This window comes from Phascolarctos cinereus, unplaced genomic scaffold (assembly GCF_003287225.1).
Source record: "Phascolarctos cinereus isolate Bilbo 61053 unplaced genomic scaffold, phaCin_HiC Scaffold_726;HRSCAF=1367, whole genome shotgun sequence".
NCBI lineage: Eukaryota > Metazoa > Chordata > Mammalia > Diprotodontia > Phascolarctidae > Phascolarctos > Phascolarctos cinereus.
This window is the reverse complement of record NW_027556098.1, coordinates 267366369-267390171: the sequence shown is the minus strand read 5'-3', so window position 1 is coordinate 267390171 and position 23803 is coordinate 267366369. Positions and strand designations below refer to the sequence as shown.

At 37.9% G+C, this 23803-nt stretch overlaps 1 protein-coding gene across 5 annotated transcripts in view; it reads left to right on the top strand.

Moving 5' to 3' along the window:
• Positions 1-23803, top strand: part of NTM (neurotrimin) — a 1253923-nt gene that overhangs the window by 886820 nt on the left and 343300 nt on the right. The gene's annotated exons all lie outside the window — the stretch shown is intronic.

Genomic DNA, 23803 nt, shown 5'->3' with positions numbered 1-23803 from the left:
TAAACCAGGTTGAGGGTAACTGACAGGCCTCAAACCTGTCAGTGAGTTAGGGGGATGTCTACCCCAAGCATGTGATGACTTCCCCTGCTACAATGGGTAGATGAGAACAATCTGTTCCAATGGCCATGACAGAGGTACTGTTGATAGTTTAGAGCTTGGTCGGACATCAAAAGTGCCAAGGTCATCCACTGCATCCTGGGCCATTGCCAGTTGTCTTGACTTTTGTCTTGCCACTGGACTCTGATGACTCTGGAAGAGAGAGAGAGAGAGAGAGAGAGAGAGACTGACCACTTTGCGCAACTCTGCCTCACTTAAATCTAATTCACTAACGAGTCAAACATCACCCTGTGATGTCATTGGTCCTCTTAGAAAACGGACAACAGCAAAATGGAGGTACTTTTTGCTGCCTTCCTCAAACGACTGCCACAAGGCTCAAGTGATACAGTACCTGTGAAAGTCATTTTGAAAATAAAATACTATCCAAATATAAACATTTTTTCCTTGTGGGATTTCCTTAGTATAGGATAGCAGTTCTCAAACTTTTTGGTCTCAAGACCCCTTCTCATCCTTAGAAATTTGACCCCAAATGGCTTTTGTTTATGTGGGTTTTATCTACTAATTTTACCATATTACAAATTAAAATATATTAGTATCATTATGCAAAATTTTTACCTCTCAGAGTTTTGGGGAACTCCAGGGGTTCCTAGATCATACTTTGAGAAGACTTCTGTAGTGAGTTGCCACCTGTAGTGAGTGTCAACTCTCTCTCCACTAACAACAATAGCTTGCACTTATATAGGGCTTCAAGGTTTGCAAAGCACTTTACAAATATTATCTCATTTTAGCCTCACAACATACTGGGAAGCAGGTGGTATTATTATTCTCATTTTACAGATGAGAGAACTCAGGCAGATATTATTTAGGTGACTTGACTTACCCAGGATCACACAGTTAGTGTCTCAGACTGGATTTGAATTCAGGTCTTCCTGTCTCTGGGTCCAGTGCCCTGTCTATTGTTCAGATCAACAGCTCATCCATAATTGTTGCCACTTTCCAAATATAAGAATCATTGTCATTGTCATCATTATTCACTATATCTACAAAATGGTTGTTCACTCGTTTCAGTGGTTTCTGACTCATCGCAACCCCATTTGGATTTTCTTGGCAAAGATCCTGGAGAAGTTTGCCGTTTCCTTTTCTAACTCATTTTACAGATGAGGAGAGTGAGGCAAACAAGATTCAGTGACTTGCTCAGGGTCACACAACTAGTAAATGTCTGAGGTGGAATTTGAACTTAGGAAGATAAGTCTTCCTGGCTTCAGGCCCAGTGTCTCTATCCACTGTGCCACCTAGCTACCCATCTGCAAAGTACTACACAAAATAAATAGAAAGAATAATCTTTTTTGTTGTCCAGAAGAGCACTGACTAAGGGCTGAGTTACTCTGAACTGCGTATCACTTTGTAACTCAAGAAGCATTAGGTTTTAAATAAGAGTTTGAAAATAAGAAACATAGAGGAAAAAGATTGAAATCCCTGGGTTTCAGACCTGGGACATTCTAATTGGCATTTGAGCTGAGAACTCTTAGGCCAGTGACATCCATGGAAAGCCCTGAAGTCATGGTGGAGGGTTCTCTTCGGATGGGAGGGGGAATATGATGCACAGTGCCCTTTTCTATCCTCTTATCCCTATTTCCTTTTCTGTCTCCTTTCCTCACCACGAAGCTTTCCCTGACAAATAAAACACTGCCAAGCGTGAGTGACAGACTTCTTCTCCACTCCAGATGGAATTGTTCATAAACTGCTCTTCCAGCTGTTGGTGTCGCTGCCCAGAACTTGCCCCCTGCACCCTTTACTACAAGGTTTTTTTCTGAGTGATTTTTGCTTCCTGCCCAATGGCCTTTGATTGCAGGGAGCAACTTGGGTACACATTACCAGAGTAACAGAGTGTGTTGTAATTGGCTGAGAATCGGTCTTGAAATGTCAAGAAAAGATTTATTTCCCAGTGCAGCCTCTCTAGGTGCTAATTTTGCTATAGGCCTCTGGATAATAGTTCCTGTGCACAATGGGCAAGAGTTCCTAATCAGAATACAGGGCTGTAATTGGGTTGAAGGGATTTTAAATCATTAAAGTTGCATTTAGAAAGGGGAATAGAAATAGAACCCCAAGATTGAATGACTCACTTAGTATTTAATGAGGGAGTCATGGAGTATTACTTATAATATTCTCTTAATGACCTTACAAGCAATGTAGCTCCCCCCTCCCTCTAGGGTCTATTCATAAACCAAAATTCTGCAATCTCAGTTCCATCATTCCAGAGCTATTAATTACTCACCTATCACATAGCAATTGGGCTCCGCCTGACCAGCAGAAGCTAAGATTTTTGTCCTCACCATTTCCTTATTCTTTGCCTTCTTTCCCATTTCTGGGTAGGGCTTTTTCATTGAGAGAAGATGGCATTTACTGAACCATAAATCGTATTGTAGTTTTTGAAAGATCTGGCTCTCTGCTAGGTACAAAAGGGTCATAAAAGCAATGTTGGAAGGGCCTGGGAGGAATGGTGTGTCAGAGGGAAAAAGTGAAAACATTTTGGAGGGCATGAACTGAGCTATGTGTTTCCAAAGATGTTCCTGCTTGAGACTTTCTGGTGTCCTACTTTGGGTTCTGAATCACCTAGTTGGGCTGTCTATTTGATTGGATTAATAGTGTAATTATCCAGTTTCCATGTCAATGTGTAAGCATAACTATAATGAATTATCTGTATCAGGTGTTGGCAACCTCTGGCATCTGAACCAATTTCAGCTGGCACATACTTCTAGCAACCACCTCAGAGCTTAAGCACTGAAAGACATCTGGGGCCAAGGGTGCTAGAAATGGAACACTATTGAATATTAAGTAGACTTAAGTCCTTTGAGGGCAAGGATTGGTTTGATTTTGCCTTTATATTGCCAGCAAATGGCCCATTGCCTTGAGGGGAGGAGTTTGAGAGGAGGGAGAAGGAGAGCAGGACCGATGAGTACAAGAGGGGTGAGAGGGGATAGTCTTAGTTTGGTAACTGTGTAAATTGGTAACACATGTGCAATTTATAATCTTGGAGAGTTGGGCCTGGGGCATTGAGAAATTGAAATAACCAGTCCATGGAAATATAGGTCATATATGTCAGTGGTAGGACTTGAACTCAAACCTTCCTGACTCCAAGGCCCACCCAACAGCATGCTACTCTGCTTCTTGTGTTGTGTGCTAAGTAGTTAATTGAATTAATTCAATTTGAAGAAGTCCTATATGTCTGACCCTTTTAGAATGCCTGAAACAGCTCTCAAACCTAATGGGGTGTGTGTGTGTGTGTGTGTGTGTGTGTGTGTGTGTGTGTGTGTGTGTGTATGTGTGTGTATGTGTGTGTGTGAAGATGTGATCCTGATACTTGGAGCCTCAATTATACTTCCTTTTTCCATGTACTATTACAGAATTGGGAAGCATGAAAAGAGCGACCTCTTGCAGGTTAACATGGGTGAACAGCATTGAAGTCACATTAGGCTGTTGATTCCTTATCAGGATCTGGATATCTGGAAAGTTGCTACTTTTTTTTTAGCCAGAAGACTGAGCATTTGTAATGTGTAGAATCTTTAAGATTCAGAATTTTGGGGTGGTGACCCTTATTCTGCTTTGCATAATATATGAAGTTGATGAAAACAACTTTAGTTTATTATTATTATTCACCCAAATTACTGTGATTTTTTGCTGTGACTCTTCCAGATAATTGCATTACTAATCCTGGTCATCTTGATCTATTACAGACTCTAAGAATTACAGAATTTTAGAGTGGAAAGTCACCATGGAGACCATTTGGTCCAAACCATATCTAAAACAAAGTATCCTCACTGTAACATACTTGAATAGTGGTCACATAGCTTCTGTTTGAAGACCTCCAATGAGTAGGAACCCATCAATTCTTGAGACCTCACATTTCAGTTTGGGATCGCTTTCCTTAATCATTAGGAAGTTGCAGTTGGTTGGGATTGTTTTTATTTTTTGGTTGGGTTTTTTTGTTTGTTTTGTTTTGTTTTCCCTTTATCTCAATCTACCTTTCCTTGCCATTTCCACCTTTTCCTCCTAGTTCTTCCTTCTGGGGCCAGACAGGACAAATCTATGCCCTCTTGCACATGGCAGTTGTTCACACAATTGAAGATGGGCTATCATGATCCTCCTAAGTCTTGTCTTTTCTGAGATAAATATCTTTGGTGCCTTTGATGGGTCCTCATATGATATGGACTCAAGGTCCTTTACCATCTTGGTTGCCTTTCTTTGCACCCAGATTATCAGTATGCTTTTTAAAATATGGTACCCAAAACTGAACACAATAATCCCTCCATAGACTGACCAGAGGAGAATGAATCACCTTATTTCTGGATGCCATGTCAGTATGATATTGCAAGATCACTTTAGCTTCTTGGCTCCTATATCACACTGTTGAATCATGCTGAATTCACAATACACTAAAAATACCTTCAGATATTGTTTAGATAAACTTCTGTCTAACCATGGCTCCCTCATCTTAAACTTATGGAAAAGAATTTTTTTGAACCCATAATTAGATTTTACCTTTACCTCAATTTAATTTCATCTTATTCAATTCAATCCAATATCATAGCTTGTCAGGATATTTGTAGATCTTGACTTCATCATCAGTTGTGGTATGTTAACTATCCCTCCTAGCTGTGTGTTATCTTTAACTATCACAGTTGAAAATTTAAGAGTGAAGATAAGCTACTAACTCTTTCATGAACTTCCATGGACAAATATGGAGAAATCTTTCCTCTGAAGTGTCTGTCATGCACAAGAGATTTTTCCACCACTAAGAAAGAGGATAGATTTGTGTGGCAAGTACAGTCTAGACTAGATGGCTTTTGAGTTTCCTTTGAACTCCAAGATTCTGTGATTCTCTGTCTAGAGTAGCTAAGAAATTTCTGAGTATCTTTCTACTTGGGCTTGAGATCTACTTAACACTCCACTGAGCTGCTCAGACTTTGAAGGAAATTGTGCTTTAAGGAATGGAGGGATGCATTTGAGCCTAGGGCAAGGGGCCTATGGTAGCTACATAAAACTTGTTTCCTAAAGAAAGATCCATTTGTCAGCTGTCTTTCTGTAACTCAATACAGAAAAGGATGTAGGATTATATTTTATGTAGCATTCATTTTATTTTTTAATCATTATTATTACTTTTAATTTCATCACGAGAAGGTTGGGTACCACCAAGTCCTGAGTTTCTTGACCACAAGAAGTCATAAAGTTATGGAAAGGAGGGGAGGGCAGAAAAGGAATGGAATAAACATTTAGTTGTATAGTGGCTAGTATAGTGCTAGTGCCCTTTATAAACACCTCATTTGATCCTGATGACAACCCTAAGAGGTAGGTGCTATTATTATCCCCATTTTGCAGTTGAGGAAACTGAGGCAAACCAAAGTTAAGTGACTTGGCCTGGATCATATAACCAGTAAGTGTGTGAGGTCAGATTTGAGCCCAGATCTTCCTAATTCCAGGCCCCAGCACTCAAGCACTGCATCAGTGCATCAGTGGAAGAAATACCCAAATACCAAACGAACCCAAGGAAATGGGCAATGTTGGTAACATGGTGTTGTTAGTATTTTATAGTAATAATATTTGACATTCACAGTGATATGCACACTAATTATTATATTTTCATCCTTACAATAACCCTATGACAAAGACAATATAGACACTAACGTCCCTATTTTACACCCGAGAAAACTGGTGTTAACTGAGGTTAAGTAACTTGAGTCACTTGCCCAGGGCCACAAGACTCATCAGTGTCAGAGGCAGGATTCAGTCACAAGTCTTGCAGATTGCAAGTTTAGCTTTCTATCCACTCTGCCCTGCTGCCTCTCAATATCTATGAAATAATATAGTGTTATAGTATACTCTCTATTCTGCTATAAAATAATGTATCATAGATTATGATTTATTACCCTGACATAGCGATTATGATTTGCACAGTGCTTTCACATAAATTATTAGCACATTTATTCCTTACCACCCTGTAAGGTAGATAGGGCATGTATTAACATTTCCATTTTTCTGTTTGAGGAAATAAAAATAGGACTTCCTTTAGATCACAGAAATAATAAGCCTGGACTAGGACTCAGGTCTTTTACCTTGAACTTAACTTCAGTTTGCCTCAGTTTCCTCAACTGTAAAATGGGGATAATAATAGCGCCTACCTCTTAAGGTTGTCATCAGGATCAAATGAGATGTTTATAAAGGGCACTAGCACTACACTAGCCACTATACAAGCTTTGAACTCTTTCCACAATGCATACTGCCTCTGATATCCTGCAAGATAAGAAGGGTCACATATCCATAGATTAGTTAGGTTACATGCTTCAAAATTGTACATTTCATTTTTTTTTTTAGGCAATCAGGGTTAAGTGACTTGCCAAGGGTCACAGCTAGTAAGTGTCTGAGGCCAGATTTGAACTCAGATCCTTCTAACTCCAGGGCCGGAGCTCTATTCACTGCACTACTTAGCATTCTTATTCTTGTATATGGGGGTATTGCCTCAACTGGCTTTGAGAATAATAAAACGGGGAACAGAAATGTCATATGTGACAGTGTAGAGTAATGTGAATATATGAGTGTATATGTATTTGTATGTATGTGTTTGTATATATGTCCACATGTGTATATGGATGTGTGTATGGTATATGTACATGTATGTGTATATATACACATTATATATGCATATATGTGGGTGTATGATATATATGTATGTATATAGAGAGAATTATATATAGTTTATATGTTATATATACCTATTTATGAACTTTTCAATTATATAGATACTTCTTTAACTGATATACTTTAATATATTTATATCAGATATATAGATATTTCACTTATATGTGTGTATGATATACACACATATATACATGTATATCAATAAAATATTTATAAAAGTAAATACGTTTTTAAAATATTCATAGTTTAATATAGCTGTAGACACACAAATACATAAGCATACATGTATATATAAGTAATATATCCATTATTATTTGTTTCCCTTTTCACTGTTCCTAATTCCAGTTTATATAAATGTATGTATATATGAACAGAATTCATATTATATACATATACATATATATATATATGTACATACATATATATAATATATTCAATAAACACTTAGTAAGCCCTATTGTGTGCCAGGCACTGTGCTAAGTGTTAGGGATACAACTATGTAAAAGAAAGATATCACCCACCCTAAAGGAGCTTACAATCTAATGATTATTTATTTATTTATCATTCATGTATATGAAAGCACATGTATATACAAAAATGTAATTATGTAAGGGTCAGCTAGGTGGCACAATGGACAAAGTACCAGGCCTAGAGTCAAGAAGACTCATCTTCCTGAGTTCAAATCCAGCCTCAGACACAGCTATGTGACTCTGGGCAAGTCATGTGATCATGTTTGCCTCAGTTTCCTCATCTGTAAAATGAGCTGGAGAAGGAAATGGCAAACTACTCCAGTCTTTTTGCAAAGAAAACCCCAAATGGGGTCATGAAGACATGACTGAACAGCAATTATCTAAATATTGAAACTGCACTAAGATTTTTGAAACACTCTGCATATGTATATGTATATGTATATGTGTATATATATGTATGTATGTGTGCATGTGTATACACACACACACACATATACCTATTTTAACCCATGAATACTTCAAAAGCACTGTTGTTCATTGATATTGATACTTCTTGCAGAGATACAGATCACAATCCCTCTGCTCTTCCTGAATTGCTATAGACCCCTAAATGGAATGTCTGCTAGTCAGACTTCAAGGAATTAGTTGCACTGAGCTGTACTATGGTAGTCCTAGGACATCAGGCATCTGTTACATTGCTGGATCCATACTTCAGGCCTGGCTGCATCATGCTGCTTCTAGTTCTGTTTCTATGAGAACTTTACCCTGAGAGAATGATTTATTTTGTGGAGATAATCCTAGGTTCAGAGCAACTGAGTGATTTAGTGGATAGAGCACCGGCAGAGTCAAGAAGAATCATCTTCCTGAGTTCAAATCTGGCTTCATATACTTACTATCTGTGTGACCCTGAGCAAGTCACTTAACCCTGTTTGCCTCAGTTTCCTCATCTGTAAAATGAGCTGGAGAAAGAAATGGCAAACCACTCCAGTATCTCTGCCAAGAAGCCCCCAAATGGGGTCATGAAGAATTGGACAGGACTGAACAACAACAAATCTTAGATTCTCAAAGGCCATGTCTCTAAAATACAGGTTGGAGAGACTTGGCATCCAGGAAAGGTATGATATCCCCATCTCCGATCTATGGTGCTGGTCCCATTGGTTCTGCCTGACTTTGTGACCTATGTCATATAAAAAGTCTTGGATCACTGATGAAAGCAAAACATGTTTTCTGCCAAGGGCCATAGTCCTTAAACTCAGTCCTTACGTACCCTAGTCATTATCTCTTCCCACTTGCTCTTTTCCACTGTGTCCTTTCCACAATTCTGCTTGATTCTTAGCACATTCCTCTTTCTCTTAGATTTCATTCTTTCGTATTTCTTCCACTTTCTAATACAATCTGAAAACTACCTTTCTCCTGAATACAGCAGATCTCGTCACCCTTCTCAAAGCTGGTGTTCCTTCTCTCAGGTTCACCCATACACAGGACCAGCAGAAGAAGCTGGCATACTTCTTGCCCCTCATTGTTACATTCATATCCTCCTACCACTCATACCACCTTTAAAGCTCATTATGTCCTGTCCAGATGCTTGTTGCTATCATTTATGGACTTTCAAGCCACTGCCCCTCTTCTCCAGTAAGTTCAATACCTGGGTTACAGTCTTCTCCCCCTGAACATCTGCCTTCTGATTATCTTAGGCTCCTATCTCATCTGTCTCAACTCCAATGGCCCCCATCTCCAGACTATTTCAACTATGTCCAGTAGTGGTCATGCTTTAATGACATGCCCCACACATATACAACTGGATTCGTCTAAGGCGTCATAATTCCTTGTTATGACTGAATGACATATTCACCTACAAAATAACATAAAAAGTAAGATCTCCACTTAATGGTAAACAAACCCAAAACAGTACCAATTTAATTTTTTTTCCTTGAAAAGTGACAGTACTCTGTGTGTGTATGTGTGTGTGTGTGTGTGTGTGTGTGTGTGTGTGTGTGTGTGTATCTTAGTTTTGCCTTGCTTTACACAATAAATGAGCTCTTGGAGGAAAAAAATGTCCATAAATCAAACTTGTGTAAATTTAATGCTATATTTCATACATGAAGAAGCTCACTATTTAAAGGAACCCTGCATTGATTTTTTTAAAGAAAAGAATCCTTTGGCATTATGGTAGTTTATTAATTTAGACTGTCCTGTAACTACAAAGGTTTGTACTTAAAAAAAAAAAAGAAGGACATATTTATATGTTATAACCTTCCCTATTATAAAATGCCTCCCTGGGCTATGGCTATTACTTATTAAGGGACGTAAATTACTCATATTCCTACCCCAGGCCTCACTCCTCAGATGCTAACAGGGTGATTTATTTGACCTGAATGCCGCCACTCAGGCTTTTCCATTTCAATCTTCCATCTAACTCATTCCTATGTCTTGGGTTGTTTGGATCACAGCAAGAACAGTGTTGAAAGACCCAGCTGAAATGTTTGCAAGAACATTATGTCCAGGTTTAATTGGGAATGGTTGTTTTGTCTCTTTTACAAAAGCAGCAAATCCCCAGAAACTGGTCAGGAATGCCAGCTGTTTACGGTACGGAGAAGCTGCTGCTTATCTCCTTGTAACAACCTGTCTCCGGGAGATCATGGCTTAATTAACTTTGCGTTATCGAAACTGAAATTGTACCAGCATTGTGAAATCAAATTTTAAATGGAAGATAAAGGGGAAAGAACTCAGCTGACATGGGAAAAGAATGTGGGAACTCAGAGTAGAGAGACATAGGACTGGCAAATTCTGGTTGGTAACAGTGCCCCTCCTTTTCAGCATTAACTCCAGCTGAAGATAGGAAATCAGATAAGTGCAAGTCCCTTGGACTGCCTTGTGAGAGAGACAAAAGAGCTAAACACACACACACACACACACACACACACACACACACAATGTAGGAATTCCTTAACATATTTATATATCTTCAATATGGGCTTAATTTCCCTTCAATTAGAGCATGGTGGACACAATTTTGAAATCTGAATGGATCTAGTCTAGAGATCTAGTTTAATGCCCCTTGGTTTGGAAAAGAAAAAGCAAAGTCCCAGAGAAGTCAAACAATCTTGCCCAAGGTTATGAATCTAGTTAATGGCAAAACCAGGATTAGATCCTCAGACTGATGGCTTCCTGCTAGAACTATCACTAGCATTTATGGTACATCAGGCTAGTACAAAAGGTAACTGTCAATCTTTTTTTTAAAATTTTTTTTTTAAGAAAAATTCAATTGAAGGGGAGAAAATCTCAGCTTCTTTTTCCCTGTGGGAGAAAGAACTCAGGATGCCATGGTGTGGAAAGGAGCAGAGTCCTCTGCCTCTATGTACACTACTGTACACAGTATGTACACTACTGAGGCCTTTGAAAAGGGAAGGAACAAGACAAAACCAGGCCAGAGGGATGTAAAAAGGCATTTTGGCCAGCAAGTGCTGGTCTCTACTTCTGCTATACCATAGGCAGGTTTATGTGAATCCCTGGCTTGAGCCCACATAGAACTCTTTGGTTTTTATGGTTTTCTGGTGTGTCTAGGTCATTAAGGTGGTAGTATGGCTGTAGTATGGAATAAAGGTCATTTTCCAGTTTGAATGGCAGATTCCTTAATATATTTATTAGACAACTGGCTGGTTGTGAGGCAGCCTCTCTAAAACTGTGTTATTGGTCTCAGTATACTGAATAGTTTTATTCATCAATCAAAGGAGAGAAAAAGCATTAAGTGTGGGGCAGCACATGACAGGACATCTGCCGGGGCCCACACTTTCCTGAGCACCAAAAATAGGACAACTTGCTGTTACCCAAGCAAGGGAAAGAAATGGACAGGGCTGAGGCAAGGATGGGCAATTAAGGTCCATTGAAGTAACTTAGGGAAAGCTGGCTTCTGTAGTGGATACAGAGACAAGGGAGAAAAACTGGAGTATGTGCTCCCTTGCTTCAAGCTTAATGGAAGACAGTGGATTTGGTTTTGGTTTTTGTTTGTTTTGTTTCAAATGGAAGTACTTAAGCTAATCCACATATCTGTTAATCCTGGGTGCCATGTAAGGTCTCCATATTTTTTTTTTGTATGTGTGTGTGTATGTGCGTGTGTGTGGAGGGGGGAGGTTGTTGTTGTTGCTGTTGTTTTTCAGCTAGGCAATGGGATTAAGTGACTTGCCCAGGATCACACAGCTAGTAAGTGTCAAGTGCCTGAGGCCAGATTTGAACTCAGGTCCTCCTGACTCCAGGGCCAGGACTCTCTCCACTGCACCACCTAGCTGCCCCCAGCGTCTCCATATTTTGTTGGGTCACTGTGAAGACGCTGTATCCAGGTCAGATGAAAATAGGAAAAGATACTGTCCAACTGCAAGAGAATCTGGCCCATGATCTAGTATTGTTCCAAATGACCTCCTGCCCCCAACATCAGGTTGTTGCTGTTCTTCCGTAGTTTTCAGGCACATCCGACTCTTCATGACCCCATTTGGGGATTTCCTTGGCAAAGATACTGTATTGGTTCGCTATTTCTTTCTCCAGCTCACTTTATAGATGAGGAAACTGAGGCAAATAGTGTTAAGTGACTTGCCCAGGGTCACGTAGCTAATAAGTATCTGAGGCCAGATTTGAACTCAGTAAGATGAGTAAACCTCCAGGCCTGGCACTCTGGTCACTGCACCAACTAGCTGCCTAATATCAGGAGCAGGCAGTAATGGGAAAGGCAAGAGGGGAGCATGAGTATGGGAGAAAGTTATAGCAGAAGGCATATTCCTCAACACCAAGGATGTGATAAGAACTCATGGGAGATTTACGGATGGGCTATTAGGCCTGTGAAAGTGGAGCCACAGTGCCAGTAGTGGCCTGATACCCAGGCCAAGGAGTACTGTTTGTGTTAAAGATGTGGAGGGGACGTGGTAAAGGTCTGGTGAGACAACATGAGGCATAGAAAGGATGTGGAAGAAAGAAACCCCTAGCATAAAGGCATGATTGCTTGCTCTACTTCCCTCTCAGTGCAATTTCTGCTACACATCATTATCTCTAAGCCTTGATGTGACTTTGGTTAAGACACTGTCAGATGTTCTCTTATCTATTAAATGTGAGTATTTAGCCACACCACCTATCTTATAGTTTCAAAGTGCCATATGTTATTGTTTAGAAGCAATGGAAATTCCCTCCAGTCCTCACTCTCCAATCTTACTTTGTGATCCTGATCATTCTTGACCTCTCTTCAGCATTTGATGCTGTTGATCCTTTTCTTTTCCTGGATGCTTTCTTCTCTCCAGGTTTTTATGACATTAATATCTGTTGATTCTCCTTTTATCTGTGTGACCACACCTTCTCAGTGACCTTTTCTGGATCTTCATCCTGTAACTGTGGGTGTCTATCAAGTCCTATCCTAGGTCCTTTTATCTCATCTCTTTAGTATCTCACTTGGTGATCTCATCCCATGAATACAGTTAACCATCTGAGAAAAGCAAACATTGATTTTGTATTTCATATTTGATTTCACTCAGTTCTACAACTGCCTAAATCATGGTTCTTTGTCTCTGGATTTATTTCAGAAATTCAGCTGGTCTATAATGAGTTAAGCTTAGAAATACACTTCTCTAGCTAATCACTGTCCTATTCTTACCTCAAGGAAATCTGCTATCTTTGAGGGATTTGGGTAGACACCAGGGAGTTTGGTCCTGTATCTATATACCACCAAGCTAGCCTTTAAGGATGTCTAGTCCACTATCTTTGACCTTGCAGGTAGACTCAAACAGTGAATGTTTCTTAGTCACAGGAAGGGAGGGGGGGAAGGTAGCTAGCCCCTTCAGTCATATTGCTCCCCATGCCTCAGCTATGTTGTCTTCAACCCCATGATGTCACAACCCTATGACCAATTGTATTATTTCCTCACCTACCTTGTTCTGTTCTTTGCTCTATACTCCACCGAAAGCATAAAAGGAAAGCTATCCTTCTGCTTGGGGTCTTTGACTTCAATGGAAGCAAGTCATTGACCCCCTCCCTCATTTTTTAACTTTTAGAAAGTGTTTTTACTAATGTAGTATGGAAAGATCAGGTAGTACAAAAAATTTCTTAAAGAAACTAAGATACACTCTCCCAAAAGGAGTTCTATGGGAAGAGTGGGCTCAAACTTAGAGTAAAATAATGGTAAGTCACACGTGTAGGATACACATGTGGCAAAGGGTAACATAAATTCTAGTTATTTTTAATTTTTTTGACACTTTTCTTTAAAGTTTTGAGTTCCAAATTGTATTCCTACTCTCCCCCCAACCCCTGAAACGGTAAGCAGATATAGATTATACATGTACAATTATGTAAAAATTTTCCATATTAGTTATTTTGTACAAGAAGACTCGAATGAAAAATGACAGAAAATGAAAAACAGCTTGTTTCAGTCTATATTCAATCAATATCAGTTCTTTCTTTGCAGGCTGATAGTATGCATCATCATTAATCTTTTAGGATTGTCTTGGATCATTGTATTGCTGAGAATAGCTAAGTGATTCAGAGTTCTTCATTGAGCAATATTGCTGTTACTGTGTACGCTGTTCACTTCATTGTGTATCAGTTCATGTAAGTCTTCCCAGGTTTTTTTTTTCCTGAAACCATCCTGCTTGTCATTTCTTACACCACAATAATATTCCACTACAGTCATATACCACAGCTTGTTTGGTCATTCCCCAATTGATGGGTATCCCTTTGATTTCTAATTCTTAGCCACCACAAAAAGAGGAGCTAAAAGTAATTTTGTACAAATAGATTCTTTTCCCCTTTTTTTGGATGTCTTTGGGATATAGAACTAGTAGTGGTATTGCTGGATCAAAGAGTATGCACAGTTTTATAGCCTTTTTGGGCATAGTTCCAAATTGCTGTCTAGTATGGTGGGATCAGTTCACAACTCCACCGACAGTGCATTAGTGTCCCAGTTTTCCTATATCCCCTCCAACATCCAACATTTTCCTTTTGTGTCATATTAGCCAATCTGATAGGTGTGAGATGGTACCTCAGAGTTGTTTTAATTTGTATTTCTCTGATCAATAATGATTTAGAGCATTTTTATATGACTATAGATAGCTTTGATTTCTTTGTCTGAAAACTACCTGTTCATATCCTTTGACCATTTATTAATTGGGGAATGACTTGTATTTTTGTAAATTTGACTCAGTTCTCTATATATTTGAGAAACGAAGCCTTTATCAAAGATAGCTGTTGCAAAATTTTCCCCCATTTTCTGCTTTCCTTATAATTTTGGTTGTATTGGTTTTGTTTATGCAAAAACTTTTTAATCTATATAATCAGAATGATTTATTTTACATTTTCTAATGCTCTCTATATCTTCTTTGGTCCTAAATTCTTCCCTTATCAATAAATCTGACAGATGAACTATTCCATGCTCTTTTAATTTACTTATGGTGTCATACTTTATGCGTAAATCAGGCACCCATTTTGAACATAGCTTAGCATACGGTGTGAAATATTGGTCTGTTCCTAATTTCTGCCATAGTGTTTTCCAGTTTTCCCAGAAGTTTCTGTCAATAATGAGTTTTTGTTCTGAAAACTTGAATCTTTGGGTTTAGCATATACTAGATTACTGTGGTCATTTACTATAATGTAATTTGTACCTAATCTATTCCACTGACCCACCACTCTATTTCTTAGCCAGGACCAGATTATTTTAATAATTACCACTTCATAATAAAGCTCGAGATCTGATACAGCTAGACCACCTTCTTTCAAATTTACTTTTTCATGATTCCCTTGATAGCCTTGACCTATATTCCAGATGAATTTTGTTATTATTCTTTCTAGCTCTATAAATAATTTTTGGTAGTTTGATTGGTATGACACTGAATCAATAGATTAATTTAGGTAGAATTTTCATTTATATTATATTGGTTTGACCTACCCATGAGCAAGTAATATTTTTCCAGCTGTTTAGATCTGACTTTATTTGTATGAAAAGTGTTTTATACTTGTGTTCATATGGTTCCTGGGTTTGTCTTGGCAGGTAGAATCCTGACTATTTTGTATTGTCTACAGTTATTTTAAATGGAACTTCTCTTTCTCTTACTGCTGGATTTTGTTGGTAATATATAGAAATGCTGATAATTTATGTGGGTTTATTTTGTATGCTGCAAGTTTGCTAAAGTTGTTTATAATTTCAGGTAGTTTTTTAGTTGATTCTCTAGGATTTTCTAGGGATAACATCATATCATCTGCAAAGAATGATAGTTTTGTTTCCTCATTGCCTAGTCTAATTCCTTTAATTTATTTTTCTTCTCTTATTGCTCTAACATTTGTAGTACAATATTAAAAAAATAGAGGTGATAATGGGCATCTGGCTTCACCCTGATTGTATTGGGAAGGTGTCTAGCTTATCCCCATTACAGATAATATTTGCTGAGGGTTTTAGATAAATATTACTTATTATTTTAAGGTAACCTCCATTTATTCCTATGCTCTCTAGTGTTTTTAATAGGAAGGGGTGTTGTATTTTGTCAAAGGCTTTTTTTGTATCTATTGAGATAATCATATTTCTGTTGGTTTTGTTATTGATATGGTCAATTATGCTAATAGTTTCCCTAATATTGAACTAGCCCTGTATTCCTGTATTCCTCTGGTCAAAGGGGTCATTGACTCCTTTATTATTAGGTTCATGCCCTGTTGATAAATTGTTGTCTTGTTGGAGAATACATGCCTCAATCTACCTTTGTTGAATTTCACTCATGACACATCTCTATTTCAGCTCTGGTCTGTCTGTCTGTCTATCAGTCTCTCTTTCTCTCTTCCTGAATTACTGCCATGCAATCTTTACTGCAAATTAGACATCTCTAACTGGATGTCCTATAAATACTTCAAACAGAACTGATTATCTTTCTTTCCAAACCCTCCCCTCTTCTGGACTTCTCTCTGACTGCCAAAGATACCACTATTTTCCTTGTTATCCAGGTTTACAAGGTTGGTGTCATCCTCTACTCCTCATTCTCACTGAACACATACATTCAAACATTTGAAAATCTTGTGGTTTCTACCTTCTTGTTATCTCTCTTTTATGTCTCTTTCACTCTGCTTACAAAACCACCACCATAATGCAGGCTCTGGTCACCTCATTCTTAGACTGCTATGGCCTTCTAATTAATCTGGCTGCCTAAACTCTCTCTCTGCCCCAATCCATCTTCCACACAGATTTTTCTAACATGTAAGTCTGACCATGTCTCTCCTATTTCTCCTACTTAATAAACTCCAGTGGCTCTCTGTTACATCCAGGATCAACTATAAATTCTTTGTTTGGCATTTAAAGCTCCTTATAATCTTCCCTCTTTCTTAATTTCACCTTCTTCTTGTCCTTCTCCCTTCTACACATTGTACGTTGCATCCATACTGACCTACTTGCTGCTCCTCACACATGACAGTCCATCTCTAATTCTTAGGTCTTTTTACTGCCTCCTCTTCCCACCCCAACCCCTACTCCCATGCCTACATTGCTCTTATTCCTCCTCTCTGTTTCTTAGAATTGCTGTCTTTTTTCAAGACAGTTGAAATACCACCTTCCTTTTTTATGGTAATCATACAATCAACAAGCATTTATTAAGTGCCTACTTTATAACAGGAAATCTGCTAAACAATGAGGAAGCATGGAAAAAGAAAGAACAGTTCCTAACCTCCAAAAGTTTACTTTCTAATGGAGAAGAAAACATTGAAGATGGGTGGGCTATGCCAATATAATACAAATGATGGTATTATCTACATTAATTTACAGATTTAATGACATACTGGTCAAGCAATTATATCCGATTAAGGTCTAAAATACAAACTATTTGTATTATATACATATGTATGTATATATGTATGTATTTATATATAATTCCCCAAGAGATAAGTCGTTTTAAGGATATGAACAAGTGATAGTAATGGTACACTATCAAGGAGTCATTATCTAGATGTAGATATAATGATTTTTTAAGTTGCCTGTTACAATAAAAGATCAAGAATCTCAAAGACAATAATGAAAAAAGTAACAGTAAAGAAATATCAACTTTTGTAGGAGGCTTTTCCGAGTCCCATGATCCTGGGCAAATAACCAATGTCTGCCTCAGTAGCCTGATCTATAAAATGGGAATAATAGTAATACCTTACTCCCAAGGTGAGGATAAAATGAGAGAATATTTGTAAGGTGCTTTGTAAACCTTGAAGTACTAGAGAAATTCTAGGTATTATTTTTGTTACTTTCCACCTCTGTATGTGTCTTGTATAGTCCTAATTTTATATTTGATGTCTTCACTGGAAATGTAGGCTTCAAAAGATAGGAGGTATTTTTGCCTTTCTATCCTCACACTGAGTACAACGCCTAGCATATAATAAGCACTTAAAACTTTAATAAATGTTTGTTGATTGATAAGTCTTAAAACACTATCCCAGAATTTACTCAGATGAAAAGTAATTGACTATACACATGTGTAACATTGTCAAGAGATGAGAATAGTTGTTTGGCCTCCCAAAAACTTGAATCAGCTCACTTGTTTTAAACTGAACTCTGTCTATTTTGTCTCTTTCTTTTTAAAAATCCACATACCCCCTTAGGATCCTTACATCATTAAGATATTATTGTGAGAATAAAAGAGAGATCTTCTTATATCTTCTCAGATGCCCATCAAGAATCAGAAAGCTAGGTGCGTGTCTTGAATTTATTGTACACTAGATAGCATGCTGAAGTGGTACAATGCAAAGAAAATGACTGAAGTCAGAGGACTTAGGTTCAAAACCTATCTCTGATGATTAATCAATCCTTATGCATTTATTAGGCACCTACTCTGTGCCAGCAATTGTGCTAAGTGCTAGAGATAAAAAGGTCCCTGCCCTTGAAGAACTCACAACCAAATGGGAGACATGCAAACAACCACATACAGACAAGCTATATACAGGATAAGTAAGACATAATCAATAGAGGACAAGTATTAGAAATTATGGCCTTGGGAAAATAACCTAACTTCCTTGGGTTGCAGTTTCTTTATAACTAAAACGAACAAATGCCTTCTGGAATCCCTTTCAGTTCTTGTTCTATGATTCTATGACTTGGAATTAGAAAGACCTGATTTTTCTATCCTCCCTTTGAAATGTCAATATGTGCATAAGTCACTTAATTCCTTTAAGCCTCACTTTCGTCATCTATAAAAATGAGGGTAATAATGACTATAGTAGCTAACTCCCAAAGCAGTTTACAAGCTTAACTAATATATTACATGTATAACATTTTTGCAGACTTTAAAGCACTATATGTGTCAATTTTATTATTTCTATTTTTGTTTCTTCCATGTAGTGCTGAGTTTTCCACCAAAGCTACCTGATTGACTACCATTGAGTAGTTTCTTTTCTATCTTTTATCTGTCCCCTTTGATCCTTTTCTTGGATGAAGATGCTACTACTTGCCCAAAAGCAATGGGCTATACATTTACTCTGGCTTATTTTCCAGTAATGGGGTGAGATCTGTACTGATTCATTCCTTGCTTTGTTTCCCATATGACTATCAGCTTTTATTTATGTGATAGCTTGAAAGGATGAAGGGGTGTGGTCTCTGAAAATGGACCAAATCAAAGCTAACTAGCCTACAAATGGACTTAACCCAATGACCCTAGTCTTATTAGCACAAATCTTAAACAATCTGAACAAACCTACCATAGACTGAGCATGGAAGGAGTGGGGAAGCTAGTAATATTTTAGACCAAATGGTATAGTGAAAGTTATTTTTACCCTTGCAGACCCAACCATCCAGCCCCTAAAACAACCTCATGCTTCCACTATCTAAACTAAAAATAGTCAAATAGGGAGGCTAGTTTCATTATATTTCTCACAAGTGCATTGACTATTTTGTTTAGTCATAAAGCATGGAGGCACACAATTCTTGCATGCCTGCCCTTGTGGGCAGCACCACATTGTTCAAGCTGTTCTCAGTTGATACTGCTTTGCCACAACTTCATTTTTGCCTTGTTAAGGGAATCTCCCTCTCCCTCCTCCTCCATCCTTTCTTCTCTGTCCTCTCCAACCCACCAAGCTCTCATACCCCAGAAGCCACATTCACATATGCTGTGTGTGTGTGTGTGTGTGTGTGTGTGTGTGTGTGTGTGTGTGTGTGTGTGGTGTGTAGGTATCAGGGTTGGTTTAATGAAGAACATCACTGACAGATTTTTTAAAATAGAATTTTACCATATGGTTACAGATGAAGCTTTTATGGGTACTGTAGAGGGAAATGCGACTATCTTTTCAATCCAGTTATCAAAAGTCCTTGAAGTTTAAAGCAGATGAAACAATAATGCACTCCTAGCACCGATTACTCATTTGTTTCCAAACAACTCAAAAAAAAATTAAGTAGGAGGAAAATAGAAGTAGACCTGTTGTCTCTAATCTGCTAAGTTTAATATTTAGCCCATTGATTGTCAGCTTTTTATCACCATAATCAGCATAGATTGTTGCAAAGCTATTGATCAGCTTTCCATACATCTGCAGAATTATGTTGCTTTCTTTTCATTTTTTTTCTTCCCCTTCTCACATTTTTATATTTATGTTGTCTGTTGGCTCTTCTGGAAGTAGTATAGTTCCTTAGACAAAAGAATGCATTAAGGTAGATGAGAGAATTAAGGAAAGAAATTACAAGATTTTCTGAGGAACTTCTTACCTGTGTCACTATGCCCAGAAGGATTACTCATGGTCTTGAATTTGCAGATGAAAGCTGGAAATATTAGCCAATGGGTGAGATGAGGAGACCGCAAAAGATCTCAACAGGCTAGAATGGTGGGGCTGATTCTAATTTGATGTAAAATAATAGCAACAAAGTCAGCCTAATATTGAGGTCGAAGTATTGAACTGAATTTTGTCACATTGACATGACTATTGTATAGAGTATTGTACTTATATAATTGATTTTTTGAATCCAAGTTTAAGACTTACCTTTTTCCCTATGAATTTCCATTTTATTAGGTTCAGGTCCATTGTTGTTATAAGATCACAGAACAATAGATTTAGAGTGCTGAAAGTGACTCAAGTCCATTGAGTCCAAGCCCTCACTGCTCAGATAAGGAAATTCTGAAATAGAGAGGTTAAATCACTTGTCCAAATGTCACTTAACTAGTATGTGTTTGAGGCAAGATTTGAACCCAGATCTTCCTGACTGGAGGTCTACTGCTCTATCTACTACCCAAAGTTTTTTCTGGATCCTGTAGTCCCACTCATTAGATCCTTCACAACTTTTTGTCATCTCCAATTTTGAGACCTTGAGTAGTGTTCCTGTTTATTGATTGATTGATTGGTGACAGGGATCTGGGGGTTTCAATGTACTATGTGCTCAATATAATTAAATAGCATGACATGGCAGTCAAAGAAGCTAATGTGATCTCAGATTACATTAAGAGAGGCGTAGTAGCCAGGACTATGGAGTCAGTAACCTAAATTCAATTTAACAAACAATTACTAAGTACTTACTCATGCAAGGCACTCTACTAGGCACAGGGGATACATAATTAAAAATGAAACAGGTCTTACCCTGGAGGATAGGATTGGAGATTAGTCTAGCCAACTCATTTTACAGAGGAATTAACTAAAGCAGGAAATGATTAATTAACTTGGTCAAGGTCACACAGATTGTAAGCAACAGAGGCAAGACTTGAATCCATGTTTTTAAATTCAAATCTAGTTTATTTTCTACTAGATTATATGAACTGTACTCTGCCTTGGCTAGGCCATATATGGAATATTATATTCACTTGTGAGCATAGCTTTTAAGGAAGGACAATGGCAATATGCCCAGAGTAGATAAACAAGGATAATGAGAGAACTGGAAAGTATACTGTAAGGGAATGAGTTGAAAGAATTAGGAATTTATAGTTTGGATTAGAGAAGATTTGGGTTTATATGATGATAAATTTCAGGTATTTGAAGGACAGTCAGTCATGTAGAAGAGAGATAAGACTTTTGCTGCTCTGATCCAGTAGCTACAACTAGGAGCAATGAGTTAAAGCTACATAGGGGCATGGTTTGAGTTCATTTAAAGAGAAACTTCTAACAATCTGAGCTATTCAGAAATAGATTGGCCTCCAGAAGTAGTAGGCTCTCCATCACATAAGTCCTTTAAGCAAGGGTTCCTGGTCAGGGATTTTCCATATAAAGTTCCTGAGTTTTGTTTAAACTAGGTGAATCCCTGAGGTCCCTTCTAATTAGGTCATTAGTTATGGAGTAGTCATTGAAAGCTGACTTCTGTTATATAGACAGTGACCACACATCCCAGATTTCTTGGAAGAGGCTCTGTTTCAAAAAAAGAAAGTGTCTCTTCATTGATATTTTGCAAACCAGGTGTCCTGATTTTTAATCCGCAAAATACAGTTCATGAAGGGAAAGTTCATTTATGAAGAAAAACTGCAGCAATAAAACGGGGTGGGAGGGTCAAGATTTTCTGCTTTTCATGTCTTGGCATCAAAGTAGAAGGAAATAGCTAGGAAATAGAACTTCTATTTGCAAGGGTTGAAAGAAAGTAGCACTAGATTCTTCCCACAATTAAAGCTCAACTTATAATACTGTTTTAAGTCTTGAAACCCAAAAGTTGAAATCTGTACTTTAAAACAATTATCTTTTTTTCATTTACTTTCTGAGTAAGTAGAATTTCTCTCTGCCATACTCAATAATAAGAATTCAATTCAATTCATTCAAGTATCAACAAACATTCCTTAAGAACCTAGCATGTACCAGGTAGACACTGGAAACATAAAGAAAAAAAGAAGTCCCTGTTCAAGTATCATATATCTCACCCCAGGATAAAGGATAAAACATAGTGTATGTATAAATATGTAAATGTGACATATATACAAAGTTATCTCAGGAGGGAGAAAAAATGCTAAGGGGAGTGAGGAGGAAGTGTCAGAAAGACCTCAAATAGGTGGTCTCACATGAACTGTGATTAAAAGGAAGGTAGGAATCCTATGAGATAGAAGGGAGAAGGATAAGCACCTCAGACCTGAGGGACCACTTATGCAAAGGCAGAGATGGGGGATAAAATACCTTGCAGCAAGACCTCTTCTATCACTCGGTCTTCACAAAAGGAGTTGTTACTGAGCAAAGCATCTTTTGAATAAACGAAATGTGATGCCCACTATTTTCTGCCATCTATGAGACTTCCCATCTCAAGAGTAAATTATTTTCCCTCCAATACAGTGATTCAACCACCCCCTCCCTCCATTGCTGGCAAAGCCACTCACTGATGCCATTACAGGTGCTTGTATATATAATGGGCTGAATGTTGAGGCATTAAACGAAAGTGCAATTTCTCATTCCTACTGGGCATAACAGAGCCAATTTGGACTGTAAAGACCACACATTCCTGCCGGGCCTCCAGAGAGCCTGTGGCATATACAATGCAAATCATCTCTATAGAAAAACAGAGCCTGGCCAGTGCCAGCACTCATTTCAGCCCATCATTTCTATTGTGGCACATCAGCAGCAGATGTTTCTTGAAGTGACCCCCAATGCATACAGGCAGAAGCTGTACCTCCTACTCACATAGCCTGCATCCAGGCCTTATAGATGACAGATTTGACAGACTGATACCAGTTGGCACCTTGTTGGTGCCAGATTGGAGCCAGTCCCTTCTACTGTCTTTGGGGTCTATAGTGGCTGCAAGTAAGCTGAGAGCCAGAGTGTGGCTTATTCTTGGCTGCACAACCAAATTTCTCTCTGCTACTGTGTTGGTATTTCTAATTTCTGCTCACTGCCTCATGGTTTACAAATGCAAACAAAATCTTGAGTTTAGGTAAATTGATGGACTCAGGTGTTGATGAGTATGTACATTTGTATAGGGTGGGATGGAGGGGTGAATAATTATAATAATTACAATTGTATGTCTGGGCTCCTTTCCTTACCCCTTGTTGGTGGTCTCTCCAGCCTTAAATTATAATGTGAATAAAGTCATCAGTCCACTTTGAAAGCAAAGGACAAACAACAACAATGAATTATCTATTAACATAGGATAGCTCTTAGGACAATGTGAGCTCCTTGAAGGCAAGGATGTGTGTGTGTGTGTGTGTGTGTGTGTGTGTGTGTGTGTGTGTGTGTGTGTGTCTTCAACACAGCACAGCAGCTTCCTTATAGAATACATTCATATAAATTCTTGTTGGATTGGAATGGATTATTGGTTGACTCATTTGGTCACTAAGTAAGTGAATTTAAATGGGTACATACTTCCTGAATGAGAGATCACATTTTTTTGGAAAGTCTTTCCTACTTCTTTCTATTGCTTTGGATTTCTGCAAATAGACTTTAATAAACAAGGAAAAATAGCTCATAGTTTACCTCCTTTAAGAAGATTAGTCATAATAGGTTAACCGTAATCCACTGATTGAGCCTTATCTCATAGAAGCTCAAGACTCTTTATCATTTTATATAGTATATTAACTTGCATTTATTTACATGGTGAAGTTAAATGATCCTAAATAATTTAAAGTGTATATTTATGTGCTTTTATTTTATATTTTATTCATTTTCTATATTTATATTGTATATAATACATTATCTACATTGTATTTTATAGAATAATA